General features: G+C 45.2%; 1 long non-coding RNA gene across 1 annotated transcript; it reads right to left on the minus strand.

The window, feature by feature from the left end:
- Positions 1–425: 425 nt before the first annotated feature.
- Positions 426–2,434, minus strand: LOC309536506. The gene is made up of 3 exons (XR_014221538.1): positions 2,288–2,434; positions 1,069–1,197; positions 426–1,018 (listed from the first exon to the last, which is right to left on the minus strand). It is a non-coding gene; the product is annotated as an uncharacterized lncRNA (long non-coding RNA).
- Between the last annotated feature and the right edge of the window lie 15,542 nt (positions 2,435–17,976).

Raw genomic sequence — 17,976 nt, forward strand, 5'->3', positions numbered from 1 at the left:
ACTCTATTTTTACCCAACAATTTGTATGGAACAAGATGTGTAGTGGGGGAAAGTAGGATTAGCTCCTCCTACCACAAAATGAAACTTGACCATTTTTTACAGGTTTTTGTACCAAGCTTTTAATTCTGTCAGAATGCATCTCTTGTAACTTCAATAATTGAAAGCATTCTGTGCTTACAACTCTTCACACCTCTCATTTGTGATGTAGTCTAGAATCTGACATCTATTCTGCAAAGCAGTTGAAGAGTTGATCTGGTTAGGTCCACAGGTTATGAGAAAGTCAACTGCGCCTTTGTCTGTTTTGTCCAAAAAGGGTAAACTTGAGATACCTATTTATTTATTATGGTCCCAGGTTCCCATCCCAAATCAATGAGAAAAACATAAATGGCAACCAGCCAGCTGTTGTAGAAGAAACACAATTCACCAGATGACATGAGAAATACCCTGCTGCTTTAGAGAGCTGTCTCTTTTGGATCAGTTGGTATTGCAGCCATCTACCTTCGGAGAGCTGTCTTTTTTTGGATTTGTTGACATCAGAAACATCTGCCCCTTCAGAGAACTGTATTTGCATCAGTTGGCATCAGAAACATCTGCGCTTTTGCAGAACTGTCTTCTTTGGATCAGTTGATATCAGAAATATTTGGCTCATGGAGCTCAGCCAGAAGACCTGCCCTTCTTTATAGACCTCATCACAGAGGAACTCCATTTGCTTCTTGAGAAAACTGTCTTTTTTGGATCAGTTGGATCTTCGCAGACATTGCTTCTTCGGAGAGCATCTTTTTGGAGCAGTTGACTTCGCAAACCTCTGCTCCTTCAGAGAACTGTCTTCTTTGGATCAGTTGATATCAGAAATATTTGGCTCATGGAGCTCAGCCAGAAGACCTGCCCTTCTTTATAGACCTCATCACAGAGGAGCTCCATTTGCTTCTTGAGAAAACTGTCTTTTTTGGATCAGTTGGATCTTCGCAGACATTGCTCCTTCGGAGAGCATCTTTTTGGAGCAGTTGACTTCGCAAACCTCTGCTCCTTCAGAGAACTGTCTTCTTTGGATCAGTTGACATTGCAAACATCTCCTTTGGAGAGCATCCTTTTTTTGGATTGGCTCACTTTGCAAACATCTGCTCCTTCAGACAAATGCTTTTTAAAAATCAGTTGACACCAGAAACATGCTCCTTCGGTGAACTGTCATGTTTGCATCTGTTGAGAACAGAAATACCTGCTACTTTGGAGAAGTCTTTTTGAATCATTTGACATTGCAAACATCTCCTTTAGACAAATGCCTTTGTTGGATCAGTCTCTTAACTCTTACTGTTAAATACAAAAAGTTTAGAGAGTGAAAGAGATGGTAAAAGTGAGATAGCACTCTTGCTACATGCTGAAAAAATAGAAGGCGGGGTGAAAAAGCCATTTTGGGTTTAAGTATGAATTCTGAATGGATTTGGTGCAAGAACTCAAACAGTTAAGTCGATAATAGGCTGTAGCTAGGGAGACACAGCTAGAGAGATCAAATCCCCAAATGTGCTTTAAAATTTGACTCTGTATTTTAAGGCCTGGAAAGTGGTTTGTTGTTTAAGTATAAGTTTCAAGCCCAATTGTTTCAATAGCTCATATTGCACAGCGGGTACAAGCTGTCTTTAGATGTAGTCAGAATTTGAGACAGAGTAATGGGGATCCTTGGGATATGGGTGGCGCTGTGGGTTAAGCCACAGAGCCTAGGACATGCCGATCAGAAGGTCGGCGGTTCAAATCCCTGTGACGGGGTGAGCTAGTTCGAAAGCACGTCAAAGTGCAAGTAGATAAATAGGTACCACTCCGGCGGGAAGGCAAACAGCGTTTCTGTGTGCTGCTTTGGTTCGCCAGAAGCAGCTTCGTCATGCTGGCCACATGACCCGGAAGCTGTACGCCGGCTCCCTCAGGCAATAAAGCGAGATGAGCGCTGCAACCCCAGAGTCGGCCACGACTGGACTTAACGGTCAGGGGTCCCTTTACCTTTTAATGGGGATCTTTAACAATTGGCACAGGGCCCATAAAGGAGAGCAGGGCATCTGGCAAAACCACAGCATTCTCCATAAAGAACACATTTCTGCAGTTTTGCCTAATATGGAGAGGTTAAGTTTTGGTCAGCTTACACACAAAGGGTTATAAAACTGGCTTGCTATTGAAGGGGATTTTGCTTGTTTGGGTGGGTGGGTATATTAACCCCTAGATGTCCAAATACCAGAGTACTGACAACAGTACATCTTGGGAGCCAACAGTTCAAATCCCCACTCGGCCATACGCAACTCACAGGGTGACCTTGGGCAGTAGCTTACTCTCAGCCGGACCTCGCAGGGTTGCTGTGGCGGTTAAACGACGGAGAGGGAACGATAGAATAAACGTAACGAACAACAGCTGCCACTTCCAGCTGCAGTGCCTCTCTCAAGATGGCGCCCACGTTCGTCGTTTCTCGTCCCGCGCCGCCGCCAAGATGGCGGCGCTTCCGCCCTTCCTTCCCCTCTCCATCCATTTCCGCCTCTCCCAAGATGGCGGCGGCGGCAGCGGAGGAACGTGCGCGGCTGCTGGAGGCCAGCTGGCGGCGGGCGGCGAGTTTTAGGTTTTCAGGAGCCATAGAGCATGTGCAAAGGGCGCCGCGACCACCCTCTCCGACTTCTTTAAAATATATATATATTGGTTTTCACAATTTTATAAACAAACAAACACATGACAAACAAACATAAATCATAGCCTTATTGAAAATTACACTTATTAACTTTGTTAAGTGACTTTCTCTGTTCCCCTTGGTTGAATTTCATTGCATACCCTTTTAACGGTTTTCCAAATCACAATTCTTACAAAATTTAACTTAAACATTGACATCTTTAAATCTTCACATTATGAAATTAAATATATTAATTCATCACTTAACATAAATAAAATCCTAAGCCGATTAAATATCTGCAAGCTGTTTTCAGTTAATTTAACTTAACACCCTCTCCGACTTCTTCCCACCCCCCCATCAGTCCCTGCAGGTTGCTCTTTTGTAAGGGCTCTGTAGAGCCTCCATGGCTCAGCAGTCTATGCGCTTGAGATGGCAGGAGTTCAGGAACAAGCAGCGCTGCAGCCCAACCCTCCAGATCTGAGTCCAGAACAGGCATAGGCAAACTTGACCCTCCAGCTGTTTTGGGACTACAATTCCCATCATCCCTGACCACTGGTCCTGTTAGCTAGGGATGGTGGGAGTTGTAGTTCCAAAACATCTGAAGGGCCAAGTTTGCCTATGCCTGGTCCAGAGGTACTCCTCCCAGTGGCACCTCCAGCTCCTCCCTGCTGCTATTTTTGCTTGGGCTGGATCCTGCCTCTCATAAGGGGCTTAAAGAGGAGGGAAGAGTCCAGTTGAGCCTTGTCTCCCTGCACACATGTCCCCATGCCTCTAACATCCGGACTCTTCACAGCCGGCTTTCCCTCTGCACCAAATCCCCAGTTTATGGGGGAAACGCACTTGGATCCAGTTCCTGTCTTGCTCTTTTCCGTGACCTTTTTAAGAATAGAATAATAGTCCTGCTGGATGAGGCCAAAGGGGACTCATCCAGCCTAGCATCCTTTTCTCACAGTGGACAGCCAGCTGCGTGTGGGAAGCCTGCAAACTGACCGCGGAGGAGCAGAGCATAGCCATTGCAGCTAGTAGCCATTGATCGCTCTCCTCCATGAATTTGTCCAATTCTCTTTTAACGCCAGCCAAGCTGGTGGCTTCTTGGGCTTCTTGAGGGTTTGCAAAGGCGCTTTGAACTCGCCTGGGAGCCATTGGGCAGAGAGGAAAGAGAGTCCCCTGGGGGCTGTGTGGTTCCTATGGTGTCTCTCCTAGCCATGGCATCAAACAGGCAGGTGAAGATCACAAGGGGAAGAGGCAAGCCTGGGGCTTTTGCTCCTACCAGGCCTGTCTAGATAGTGGATGACAAATGTCAATTGCCATCTGCTTTAAAGAGTTTATAGGATTGTGTTTTAATGCTGTAAGTCACCCTAAGACCTCCAGATGAAGGGCAGGTATAATAATAATGATAATAATAATAATAAAATACAGATAGGTAGCCGTGTTGGTCTGCCATAGTCAAAATAAAAAAATTCCTTCCAGTAGCACCTTAAAGACCAACAACAACAACAACAACAACAATAATTTATTTAATTATACCCCGCCCATCTGGCTGAGTTTCCCCAGCCACTCTGGGCGGCTCCCAATCAAATGTTAAAAACAGTACAGCATTAAATATTAAAAACTTCCCTGAACAGGGCTGCCTTCAGATGTCTTCTAAATGTCAGTTAGTTGTTTATTTCTTTGACATCTGGTGGGAGGGCGTTCCACAGGGCAGGTGCCACTACCAAGAAGGCCCTCTGCCTGGTTCCCTGTAGCTTTGCTTCTCGCAATGAGGGAACCGCCAGAAGGCCCTCAGAGCTGGATCTCAGTGTCCGGGCTGAACAATGGGGGTGGAGACGCTCCTTCAATTGTAGGTAGTCCTACAATTGTAGTGTTGGAAAGTACCTACCCCAAGGCTCATCTAATCTAACCCCTTACAATGCAGGAATTAATAATAGTAATAAATAGCCAATCCATTTCCAAGGAAGGCCAAGTTGCCATGGGGCTGCTCAACTCCAGACCAGCTTACTGGGTTGTCTGTTTAAATGCAAACAGGATAGCTTCTCTTTTTCTGTCACATGTTCTGCTATTTTTATTGTTACGCTAAGAAACTCAAGGTGCCATGCGCAGTTCTCCTTCTCCATCTTGTCCTCACAACAACCCTTTGAGGTAGGTTAGGCTGAGACCGGCTCTCAAGGTCACTAAATTAGTTTAATGGCCAAATGGGGAACCCTGGTACCTCCTAGGTGGCGCTGTGGGTTAAACCACAGAGCCTAGGACTTGAGCACGTCAGAGTGCAAGTAGATAAATAGGTACCGCTCCAGCGGGAAGGTAAACGGCGTTTCCGCGCGCTGCTCTGGTTCGCCAGAAGCGGCTTCGTCATGCTGGCCACATGACCCAGAAGCTGTACGCCGGCTCCCTCGGCCAATAAAGCGAGATGAGCACCGCAACCCCAGAGTCAGTCACGACCGGACATAATGGTCAGGGGTCCCTTTACCTTTACCTCCTAGGTTCCTAGTCTAACCACTACACAACACTGCCTCTCTACATACAAGAAATTACCAAGAAACATACTATAGGAAAAGTTCTGTTTGCTGAGAAACAGATGCAACCCTGGATCAGTTGATGCAACCTCGCCCCAGACGAGGAAGTCTCACCTGCAAAGTGGGAATGACCCAGAGAATGCATAACATCATTTAACGGTTTGCTCTATCCTGCCCTTCCTCCCCAATGCTAAAAACTCTGCTATGGAAAACTAATAAAATCAGGGTATGGTAGGAGGTTGGGACTAGATGAGCCTTGCGGGTACCTTCCAACTCTACAATTGTAGGACTACCTGCCCTTCACCTGAAGGTCCCAGGCTGACTTACAGCATTAAAACACAATCCTATAAACTGTTTAAAGCAGATGGCAATTGACATTTGTCATCCACTATCTAGACAGGCCTGGTAGGAGCAAAAACTCCAGGCTTGCCCCTTGTGATCTTCACCTGCCTGTTTGATGCCATGGCAAGGAGAGACACCATAGGAACTACAGCAGCACCCAGGGGAGGGGATTCTTTTTCCTCTCTGCCCAATGGCTCCCAGGCGAGTTCAAAGCGCCTTTGCAAACCCTCAAGGAGCCCAAGAAGCCACCAGCTTGGCTGGTGTTAAAATAGAATTGGACAAATTCATGGAGGAGAGCTATCAATGGCTACTAGCTGCAATGGCTATGCTCTGCTCCTCCGCGGTCAGTTTGCAGGCTTCCCACACGCAGCTGGCTGTCCACTGTGAGAAAAGGATGCTAGGCTGGATGAGTCCCCTTTGGCCTCATCCAGCAGGACTATTATTCTAGCAAGGAGAAGCCCCATGTGGCGGTTGGGAGCCTCAGGCTCCTAGCTTGAAAATGGTTGCAGTGTGGTTTAAAATACAAGGCACGTGGACCAACCTGCAGCCCCTTGGGAACCCTCAAATCCGTTTTGGAGGGTTGGGGAACCTTCCTGAGAAGATCTGGGTGGCACACATGGGCAGGAGGGCTGCTGGCGCTGCTTGGAATACAGTCCTGAGCTCTTTTAATTGTATGTGTATATATATATATTGAACATGCCTTCTCTGTTTATTTGCAGCATTCACTGCCTTCCTGGCAGAAGGTCAGCCCTCTAATCACAAAGCCCCAGTGGCGTAGTGTGGGGGGTGCAAGGGGGGCCGGCTGCACGGGGCGCAACATCTGGGGGTTAGGGTTAGGGGGCGCAAATCCACCGGTTAGGGGGCACAAATTACTTGCCTTGCCCCGGGTGCTGACAGCCCACGCTACGCCACTGCAAAGCCCTGGCAGTCTTTCCCATTTCCCATTTCTGTTTCCTTCTCAGCTGGGTGCTCTGCTCCTTTGCCCTACGGTGACAGGCAGTCAGCAAAGCCTACAAAACCGAAAGAAGGCAGCTTTGTCCCTTTCTGCAGTCTCTTCCCCCTACCCTGTGTTGTCCTCTCCCTCAGGATCCCAGCCAGCTCTGACACTGTGTGTCCCGTGAGGCCAGGGAGAGAGTCCCCTGCTCCAAACCAAGCCCTCTCTGGGAGGAAAGGCTACAGCTCAGAGGCAGGGCACGGTCTTTTGCACACTGGAGGTCCCAGGGACATCTCCAAGGGCTGCTGCTTCCAGTCAGTGTGGGCCATACAGAGCTAGAGAGACCAATAGCCTGACTTGATATGGGGCAGCTTCTGTGACTTTTACTGGGTGCTGAGTTTACTGCATCAGTTCCGTCGTTTGCAGGGGCAAAGATGGAGCAACTATTTTCTCATTTCCTGAAGCACCCCCTCCCATTCCACCAACTTCAATGGAAGGGGGAATAGCTCCAGTCCCAGACCTGTTGTGAAGATGTGAGGGTTGCTGTTGATACGTTGCTGGAATGATGTGGTTTAGTATACCACATTACTACACCAGACCACATGGTTTTCTGCTCTGTTCTTGCGGAGTACGGGAGGAGTTTCATACAGTGTAAATTGTGTTCTGCCAACACAGCTACACCACCGGAACAGAACTCGTGCTTCTTCCTGTGGCCCCTTAGTTAGCAGGTCTTTTTTATTTTTATTATTAATTTTTAATTGGTTTTTACAAGAACAAATTCAAAAGAAAAAAAAGAAAAAAAACTTTTACCATATCCATATATGAGATTCTCTGAATCTCGCGACTTTCCCCTGCACGGGTGCTTAAAACAATTTTTCTAAAACTACATATCATTACATTAGCCACAGTTTTTGTTTCTCTAAGTTATCCATATTTTTCGTTTCTTTACAAGTTATTTTTACAGTTCGGCTAATGTTTTTATTTGTTTACAATGGTCTCCTAAGTAAATTATAAATTCCCCCCATTCTTTTTAAAAGTCATTAACTTCTGGATTCCTGAGTCTCCCAGTTTTGCCATTTCAGCATAGTCCAGCAGTTGGGTTTGCCATTCTTCCCTGGTCGGAACTTGTTGGTTCTTTCCATCTTTGGGCTAGTAGCACCCTTGCCAGTTAGCAGATCTTTAATGCAGGATCATGCCCCGCGATGCATATTTCTGTCTGTGCATCAATGTATACTTGATTCATTCCCTTTTGCCGAGGCAAGGATCTACACCCTCCTCTATACTGAGCCCAGGTGCGGTAGGTGGAAACTTCTGGCAGCTGGGATGAGCAGGGGTGCATATTCACTCTCCAACATGCAAAGCGTCTGTGGAACGGAATAGGTGGCAAATGCTGCACTGTTTCCTAATCTATCAACGTTTCTTTCTTTTCTTAATCTATTAGCTATAAAACGCTCCTTTGCATCTGGGCACCAGGAGTGTTGTGAAAGCAGCGTGGGGGCGGGGAAAGCAGGGAGACTCATAAACGCTCCAATAATTGGTTTTTAAGGGGGTTCCCCCCCCTTCCCTCCTTTCTTCTTGGTGAATTCTCAATTTCCCTATAAAAGAGGAAATTCATTTCCAGACACTAATGTAATGTCAGTGTGCAGGGTTCTCAGCATGGATGATGTATAGGGGGACACTGCAGGGAGAGGACTACTTAATGATGCATAGAATTAAATCCTGCCTTCCTCAGCTGAGCCTTGTTCCTCCCTCCTTGTTCCCAGGCTCCTAGGGCATCATGGGATGTGAAGGCAGGGATTTGTATTGTCTGTACTGTGGAACAGCAGTGCCCACCTGGTCGCATCCTGACCTTCCCTATCCCTTCTCTTAAGTCTCTGGCGCTATCAGAATCCTGAGCCCTTATTCCATCTGCTGTGTCTTCAGAGGGAACCCCGGGGCCGTTCAAAACCCCGAGTATTTGGACACAGCATGTAGGCAACTAAACTGAAACCCTCTGAATTATATCCTGGGCTGTCCTTGCTGCCTGGCAGTGTTGAGCCACTGGGATCCACTCTTGACCTACAGTACACGTGAAGAGGAACTGGGGGCCACAAACAGGAACCAGGAGTGCATTGTGACAGCTGAGAAGGCTAATGGAAGTCATCTAGCTTCCAGAACATGAGAAGTAATGGTACCTAGTTCTGCTTTGGCTTGGCCAGGTGTACAAGGTGTCCAGTATTGGGCAACATGGTTTAACGGGGAATATTGACAAAGTTGGGACATGCCCACAGGAACCACAGATACAGTAAGGGGCCTGGAGACCCCAAAGTCCGATGAGCAAAGATGGAAGGACTTGGGTATGTTTAACCTGCAGCCAAGACTGGCAGAATCCGAGACCAGGGAGAAGAGTTGGTGGAAGAAGATTGGAGGAAATTTAAAACTTACTTGCAGAAATATTGTAAAATTTTTGAATGCTGATGACATTGAATTGAATTGAAGGGGTTCTAGCAAAAAGGTAAAATGTAAGATGGGATTAATAATAGATAAACTAATAGGACATGAATTTGCTGAACAAATTTTTAAAAGGGATACAAAAATGGGAGACGTGAGGAAGTCAGGAAAATAAGTTAACTAAAGAAGAGAAATTAAGAAAGAGGGAATTTTTGTTTTTCTTTTATATGTGTTTTTTCTTTTTCTTTGTGTTTAATGTCTGTATTTTTGTATTTTGTAATTTTGTATTCTTTTTGTTTTTGTATTTTTCTAAACTTTTCTATTGATAAAACCTAATAAAATATTATATATATATATATATATATATATATATATATATATATATATATATATATATAATGACCTGCAGCCAATACGCTAGAATGAATTCATTTCCTGTTGCTCCAGTTAGCATGGCATGAAATTGCAAGAAAGAGGAGTTGGTATAGAAAAAAAGGTTCTGATTTCAGTACGGTGGGGGAACCTGCCTTAGAAGGTGGTAAACCTTTGGTAGAGGTTGTTAAGCACAGTCTGGGTGGCCACCAACCCCAGGTGCTTTAGTACTGGATGTCATGCATTCAGGAAGGGCTTGGGCTACATAAGCCTCAAGGGCTCCTGAAGACGTCCCTGGAGGAGCAGACAGCCACCACTAGGTCTCATGCCATAGAATCCTAGAGTTGGAATAGACCACAAGGGCCATCGAGTCCAACCCCCTGCCAAGCAGGAAACACCATCAGAGCACTCCTGACATATGGTTGTCAAGCCTCTGCTTAAAGACCTCCAAAGTAGGAGACTCCACCACACTCCTTGACAGCAAATTCCACTGTCGAACAGCTCTTACTGTCAGGAAGTTCTTCCTAATGTTTAGGTGGAATCTTCTTTCTTGTAGTTTGGATCCATTGCTCCGTGTCCGCTTCTCTGGAGCAGCAGAAAACAACTTTTCTCCCTCCTCTATGTGACATCCTTTTATATATTTGAACATGGCTATCATATCACCCCTTAACCTCCTCTTCTCCAGGCTAAACATGCCCAGCTCCCTTAGCCGTTCCTCATAAGGCATTGTTTCCAGGCCTTTGACCATTTTGGTTGCCCTCCTCTGGACACGTTCCAGTTTGTCAGTATCCTTCTTGAATTGTGGTGCCCAGAACTGGACACAGTACTCCAGGTGAGGTCTGACCACCTGGTCAATAATTTGTTCATTATTTTCTTTCAAAATATATTCCGGCCCCCCACAAGGTCTGAGGGGTGGTGGACTGGCCCATGGCTGAAAAAGGCTGCTGACCCCTGCTTTAGAGGGGTGGGGAGGAATCGGTTTTGCAGTGTATGCTTCCTGGTGTTTAATCAGAATCTCCTGCTCTTGAATCCACTGGCTTCAAGAGCAGGAGAAAATAAACCTGCTCCATCTTCCTTGTGGCAGCCCTTTAGATATCTGAAGATTGCTATTGTATCTGCTCCCAGTCTAAACATCCCCAACTCCCTCGACTGTTCCTCATAAGGCTTGGTCTGCAGACCCTTGATCTTCTTGGTTTCCCTCCTCTGCACACATTCCGGCTTGTCAATACCCTTCTTAAATTGTGAAGCCCGAAATAGACACAGTATACTTCATTTCCCCACTCCATGTCAGACACTTAAGGAAAGTTGAGTCACATATATTTGTAGAAAACTCAAATGTTCGAAACTGGCAAATTGTCAGCCATTAGTGAAAGATGTGACTTGCTTAGTCAATGATGCTACAGCAGCCTTTCTGCCACATTTATCAGCTGAAAGGAATTGACTGCCAAGTCAATGTGTTGTTACAGACACACCCACCTCCTCCTCCTTTTTTAAAACCGCATTGCAATATTTAACCCACCAAGAAAGTGCCTTTGAACCTGGGGGAGACTTCACTTTAGAAAATCCTAACCATTAGGCAACTTCATCTTAGTGTTTATCGGGAAGGTAATGGTTAACTAAGGTCTGATGTTGCTGAGTCACAGAGCATAAGTCATCAACCCAGATCTCTCATATAAACATTAATACCGTCTACTTAAACTGCTTAAATTCATCTGAAGCCCCACTGTCATCGAGTAACTGGGTGGGTGGGATTGAAGCTACAGGGGCAAATGCCCCTTAAGGCTGCTGTGTATTCTGGGATTTGAGGGGCACTCCCCACCCCCCCAGGAATGATGGTGTGCGATGAAGAATGGCAGGCCTGCTGCTGCAGTTCGATACAAACCCGCCACGCACACAGAAGCTGCTGATCTACCTGCGCACGCATTCCCAACTCATTCAGATACAGCCTTGTGTTCCGGAACCACAAACTTGCTTTTAAAAATTCCTCAGCGCTTCTGTTAACATTGCTGCCCCCACCTCTCACCCAAACACCCCGAGATTCCAGTTTGAATATCTGGGCAAGTACTTTCCCTGGCACTGAAGGGAATTAAGAGTAACCTCGTGTATTCTGATACCAAAGAAAAGCACCATGGGAACACAGGGCGCTTTCTCAAAACACCAAAATAGCAGCCCAGAATTTCAAGAAACCCTTTCTCAAAGACTAAGTGGTTTTGAGCCTTGTCACTCTATGGCTTCCAAGTGGCCTGTGCCTTTCCTCTAAGTCTGAGAGAGTAATTCCTAGCAAGTTAGTAGTAGTAGTAGTAGTAGTAGCAGTAGTAGTAGTAGTAGTAATAATAATAATAATAATAATAATAATAATTTATACCCTGCCCATCTGACTGGGTTTCTCCAGCCACTGGGTGGCTTCCAACGGAATATTAAAATACAATAACCTATTAAACATTAAAAACTTCCCTAAACAGGGCTGCCTTCAGATGTCTTCTAAAAGTCTGGTAGTTGTTTTTCTCTTTGACATCTGATGGGAGGGCGTTCCACAGGGCGGGTGCCACTACCGAGAAGGCCCTCTGCCTGGTTCCCTGTAACTTGGCTTCTCACAGCGAGGGAACCGCCAGATGGCCCTCAGAGCTGGACCTCAGTGTCCAGGCAGAACGATGGGGGTGGAGACGCACCTTCAGGTATACTGGACTGAAGCCATTTAGGGTCTTGGCGTAACTTAGGATGCCAGGGCTGTGGGAGGGGTATCTTATAGCCTCCAGTAAGATGCCACAGAAGAGAAGACCCTGTCAGCCTGATGATTTCACCACAGAAATTCAGGTCATGCAAAGGAAGCGAGAGAGGAACAGCAGCTCATTTGCCTGCAGTAGTGGGGGACAGGGGGGATGGGACTGCTACCCTGCCAGCCCAACTGAGCCACCCAGGTGCTGATCAGCAGCTGGTCTTTGGCACTTTGCGGACTCTGTCTTTGTCCATATTGTTCGTGTTCAGTTGTGGGTGAACATATCAGACGACACAGCGATTCTTCAAACAGCTCTTGTTTATTCACAGGCCAGGCCAGAACTGAACTGAAGGGTTCAGTCAGCCTGCTTATATAGAGCTCCAGTACAATGTAACTGTAACAATTTTCTAAAACTATCCAATCACTGAACGTCACTTTCGATCCCTTATTTGCATAACTATCTACAGTATCCCCCTGCTGGCCCAGGGTGAGAACTTCAGTACATAACAGTTTGATTACAAACCCTGTGGGCAAAAGCAATGTTGCCCAAAGTCATTGTGACATCAGGTGATTGGCATCTAGCTGACCTGCCCATTTGTCAAACTTGGCCCATGGGGTGGGGGAGAGAAGAATCTGCCCCACCACCTGAATCCAGTCCCCCAACCTTGACCTACTGAGGTCAGCACAGGCAGATGACCAGCAAGATCTTTCTTTTAATTATGTTGATAATAATACAAACACTTCATGCCACTTTTTGGCTCTAACAAGACTTTCAGAGTGTTTTATATTTTTTGAAAATACAAACAAACCGTCAGATAACAAAAATCTCAAAAAAGAACTGGCAGGATCTGAGACCAGGGAGAAGAGTCGGTGAAAGAAGACTGGAAGAAATTTAAAGACTGCTTAAAGAAATATTGTAAAATTAATGAATGTTAGAAAGATGTTGGATAGAAACTAAGCGGTTTCCAGCTGCAATGCTTTAGGAGATATGAAAAAAGGATTATAAATGGGCAAAAGTTTAATGGTAAGGATTTGCTGAACTAACAAACTGAAATGGAATACAAAGAAGGGAAGTATGAGGAGGCCGGAGGAAATAAGGGCATGGAAGTTATGTTATTGAAAATCAATGTGTGTTTTTAACTGCTTATTATTTCATATGTTTATTTTTTATTTTTTCTTATATTCAAAAAATGTTCTCAATAAATATCTTTAAAAAAAACAAAAAACAAAAATCTCAAAAAAGAGACATACCTTTGACACAATTTGGTCTCCTTTTTCTCCTTTATTAAAGAAGAACAAAATATTTTAATGCCATCATCGGCACATGACTAAAGGTGTTGGTGGCCCATCTAAGAGGGATCTTGGGCCTGGGCAGACAGAGGTTGCCAAGGTGACTGGGGTGTTTGAGAGAGAAGTGACAGGGAAAGAGTGCCTTTAGCAAGGTGTGTTGGGAAGAAAGGGAGAAGAAAGACTGAGATCCATCTTGGGCAGGCTGGCTGAAGGCCTTTGACTCCATCACTCCATTGCTGCGGGTAAGATGCCCTGCTTGAGATGCCCGTGTCGTCAGATCTGGACTCCCTCCATGCAGACTGAAGGTGTAAATATGTGAATAAATCATATTTCTTAAAGCTACAGTGGTCTCCATTGCGTCTTCAATTCTCCAAAGGAGCACAGACCTTGGGGGAGTTCCTGGAACCCCCTGGAAGCTTGCTATCACTGGACAGAGAGTGTGGGTGGTGCCCAACATTTGTGAGGTGAGGATATATATAGCAAGAGGTTTTTTTGTTTTGTTTTGTTATTTAGGGGATTTTAATTTAATTCTAAATTATATACCGGAAACGTGGGAGATTACATGGGGTAAAAAAAAAAGATTTACCGTGCCATATTAGAAGCAAAAAAAAACTTGTACTGATGAATTGGAAGAGCCGCAAAAAGATCCCATTGAGCACATGGATTGACAATATGGACAGACTAGTTACATACGAACGAATTGCATATTGATGCAAATTAAGAATGGATAAATATGAAGAAATCTGGAAGGATTACTTAAGAGATAAGGCGGAAAGTGGTGGGAAGTAGGGGGAGGAGAGGTGGGGAAATATTGTTTAAAAGGTGTAGTTAATTGTTAAATTGTGTTATTAGCGTTATTGTGGTTTTTGTTGTATGTGTTTTTTGTGGTTGCTGTTTGTGTTGAAAAAATGATTAAATAAATTAATTTTTAAAAAATAAATAATCCCATTTCCATCTTCTAAGGCATTAGTTTGATGCCACCTGCAAATTTGAGGCACTCTGTGATCAAAGACGTTAAAAGCAAAAGATTTCTGTATTGCAAGGGGTTAGACTAGACGACCCTTGTGGTCCCTTCCAGTTCCACAGGTCTATGATTCTGTGAACCACCAGGGCAAGACAGAAGCTTGTGCCCGCCCAGTCTATGCTGATGAGGAGCCACTTCTGAGCACTTTTGGAGAAAGGAACACCAACCAGCTACAAAACAAATAAGAAATAAATAAATGCAAAATGCTTCTCTGCCTGTCAAGATGAGGGCAATAAAGTTGAATTCACACACTCTTACGGTCTCCCTGCATGATGGACACATCATGCAGACAGTATAAAATAATAGCAGAGGAGATCTGGTACATTCAGAATAGCACATAGAATTTGCAGGGGCTGACAGGAGATATGGCAAACAGGCAACAGATTTTTTCCTGATGGCTGAGGAATACAAACGGCAGCACGGAAGGTGAAGGTTAAGCAATGCAACTACCATTTCATGATCCACTGGGGGGGTGGGGGGGTGGAGAAACATAACTAAAACTTTTACTTCATTGTACAAATCAAATGTTATCACAGAACATAAAGAGCATGATTGAAGCTGATGGTGAGCTCACAGTTGTCACTGGAATGCCCATCATTTGGGGTGTGTGCTGATTAATTCTGTGCCATGAGACTGGGGGTGATACAACCATGGTGGGCATCATTTTTGGTCTCTACACTGGAGTCTATTTTACAGCTTACTGGAATTTGGTGCAGCCCTTTTTATTTAAATGAGACCTTCCAAATATAATTGGTGGTGGTTGTTGTTGTTGCTGCTGCTGCAGCCTCTGGAAAGCTAAGCAGAGCTATTTATTTAAAACGTTTATACCCGCCATTTAGCTAAAAATGATCCCAATGCGGCTTACAAAAATTAGTTAGTAAGACTTGCAGTTGAAGAAGAAGTGGCACAAAAGGTAAAGAGAACAGGAGGGAAGAGAACATCTGGTACGCAGGCTGAGACCTTACCTGCCCGCAGACTGTCTCACCAGAGTGGTGCATGCTCTGGTTATCTCTCGCTTGGACTACTGCAATGCTCTCTTCGTGGGGCTACCTTTGAAGGTGACCCGGAAACTACAACTAATCCAGAATGTGGCAGCTAGACTGGTGATTGGGAGCGGCCGCTGAGACCATATAACACCTGTCTTGAAAGACCTACACTGGCTCCCAGTACGTTTCCGAGCACAATTCAAAGTGTTGGTGCTGACCTTTAAAGCCCTAAACAGCCTCAGTCCTGTATACCTGAAGGAGCGTCTCCACCCCCATCGTTCTGCCCGGACACTGAGGTCCAGCGCCGAGGGCCTTCTGGCAGTTCCCTAACTGCGAGAAGCCGAGTTACAGGGAACCAGGCAGAGGGCCTTCTTGGTAGTGGCACCCGCCCTGTGGAACGCCCTCCCACCAGATGTCAAAGAGAAGAACAACTACCAGACTTTTAGAAGACATCTGAAGGCAGCCCTGTTTAGGGAAGCTTTTAATGTTTAATGGGTTATTGTATTTTAGTGTTTTGTTGGAAGCTGCCCAGAGTGGCTGGGGAAACCCAGTCAGATGGGCGGGGTATAAATAAATTGTTGTTGTTGTTGTTGTTGTTGTTGTTGTTGTTGTTGTTGTTGTTAATCCAGGTCAAGCAGCTGTTCTCCTACCACAGTCATACAGTCTGCACAGATTATGGCCATGTAGGAGAACAATTATGTCTGAAAATGCACCCACCCACCCCAGTGGATCCAGGAGCAGAGCAGATGACCAAGGCCAGGCCAGGAGGACCGGGGCACTCCTATCACACACTTCCTTCCACAGACAGTTGACAATGGCAGTAGGGCTCCTCACAAAAGAGGGCGTTGTGGAGTTGCCCTCTTTTTTTTTTGCTGACATCCCTGGTGGTTTGGTCTTAGCAAAGAGCAATCCCTTCCTGAAAGCATGCACTCCAGCAGAGAAGGCGACAACACCCAGGCCAGAAAGACAAAGTTGATCTTAAAAAGGCAAATGGACCCCTGACCATTAGGTCCAGTCATAGCCGACTCTGGGGTTGCGGCGCTCATCTCACTTTACTGACCGAGGGAGCCGGCGTACAGCTTCCAGGTCATGTGGCCAGCATGACTAAGCCGCTTCTGGGGAACCAGAGCAGCGCACAGAAACGCCGTTTACCTTCCCACCAGAGCAGTACCTAATTATCTACTTGCACTTTGACGTGCTTTCGAACTGCTAGGTGGGCAGGAGCAGGGACCGAGCAACGGGAGCTCACCCGTCACGGGGATTCGAACCACCGACCTTCTGATCGGCATGTCCTAGGTTCTGTGTTTTAACCCACAGCGCCACCTGCATCCCTAAGGCTGATCTTACCAAACGGTTATTTCCTAGACAACTGAGATAGTTAGGGGAAGCTTGCAAGGCAGCATGGACATGAGGGGATTCCCAGCTGATGAAATGTCTCAGCTGCAAGTGACAAGAAGGTTAGGCACCTGTGGAATTTTGGCAACAGGGTGAGTAAGGCAGCAAACCCTCCTCCTTATTAATCTCACAAATCTCAAGTTTCCAAGTAATAGTTGTTGTTGTTATTATCATTATCATTAATGATTTTCAATTTTATACATTTCAATAATTTTATTATCATTTTAACATTTCAAAACTTGACTTCCTTCCCCCTCTTTCTGCAGTTCCTTAAATTTATTTTTTATATTTTCTGCATATCCAAATTAAGTTAATTCACTCATTTATTCATCTACTTTAAATATATACTCTTATAAAACTGCAGGTTATTACAGTAATCCTGCCAATGTTCTTATCTGTTTACAATCTATTTGTAAATATTCAATAAACAAATTCCATTGATTTATTTTAAAAAGTTTGTTATCTTGATTTCTGATTTTTCCGGTAAGTTTTGCCATTTCTGCATATTCCTGAAGTTTTTGTACCCACTCTTCTTCTTCTTCTTCTTCTTCTTCTTCTTCTTCTTTCCATTTTGGGGCAAGGAACATTCTTGCCGCTGTAGTCACATACATGAATAAATTCCTGTACAGTTTGGGTAGTTCTGTCCCTGTAATTCCCAAAAGTTTCCAAGTTATATAGCTTGGAATATATTACCTGGAATAGGTATACAGGTAAAAAATAAAATAAACCAGCAGGGGGATGGGGCTATATTCAGCATATTGTAGAGAATGCCTCACGGTTACCCTTGATTGCAATGCCATCAGCTGTTCCGTTCCTGTTGCTTAACCATTTCCTTATGTTCTTCATGCACCTGGTGGTATTACAGTGCAGTCCTAACCAGTTATTTATTTATGTAAAAATAGACTGGTGGCTTCAGAGAGACTTTAAACAGCGTTGGGGACAAAATAGTGTCCGTTGGAACCTCACAACACAAGCTCCAGGGAGTCAAAGCACACTCCACAGTGCTACTCTGGACTCAACTGCACAGGTAGGAATGAAACCACTGCAGTCCTCAGGAGTATGCCAGTGGTACCCAAAGCCACTGAGAGATTGAGTAAGGGAAACAGGGGCTCACTCCATCACCCAACTTTTGATAAAGTTCATTCACGCAGAGACAATTCCCAAACCAGGCCTGAACCTCAAGATACCAGGCCACTCCTAAGGAAACCTTCCCTGGACCTCTTAGGTGGGAATAACTGCCAACCAATGGCAGATGCCTCCTTCTTGGGGAAGGTGTTGGAGGGAGTAGCAGCGGAGCAGCTGCAAGCGTCCTTGGATGACACAAAATATTTCGATC

The sequence above is a fragment of the Podarcis vaucheri genome, assembly GCF_965113315.1.
Source record: "Podarcis vaucheri genome assembly, chromosome: 7".
In the NCBI taxonomy this organism is placed as follows: domain Eukaryota; kingdom Metazoa; phylum Chordata; class Lepidosauria; order Squamata; family Lacertidae; genus Podarcis; species Podarcis vaucheri.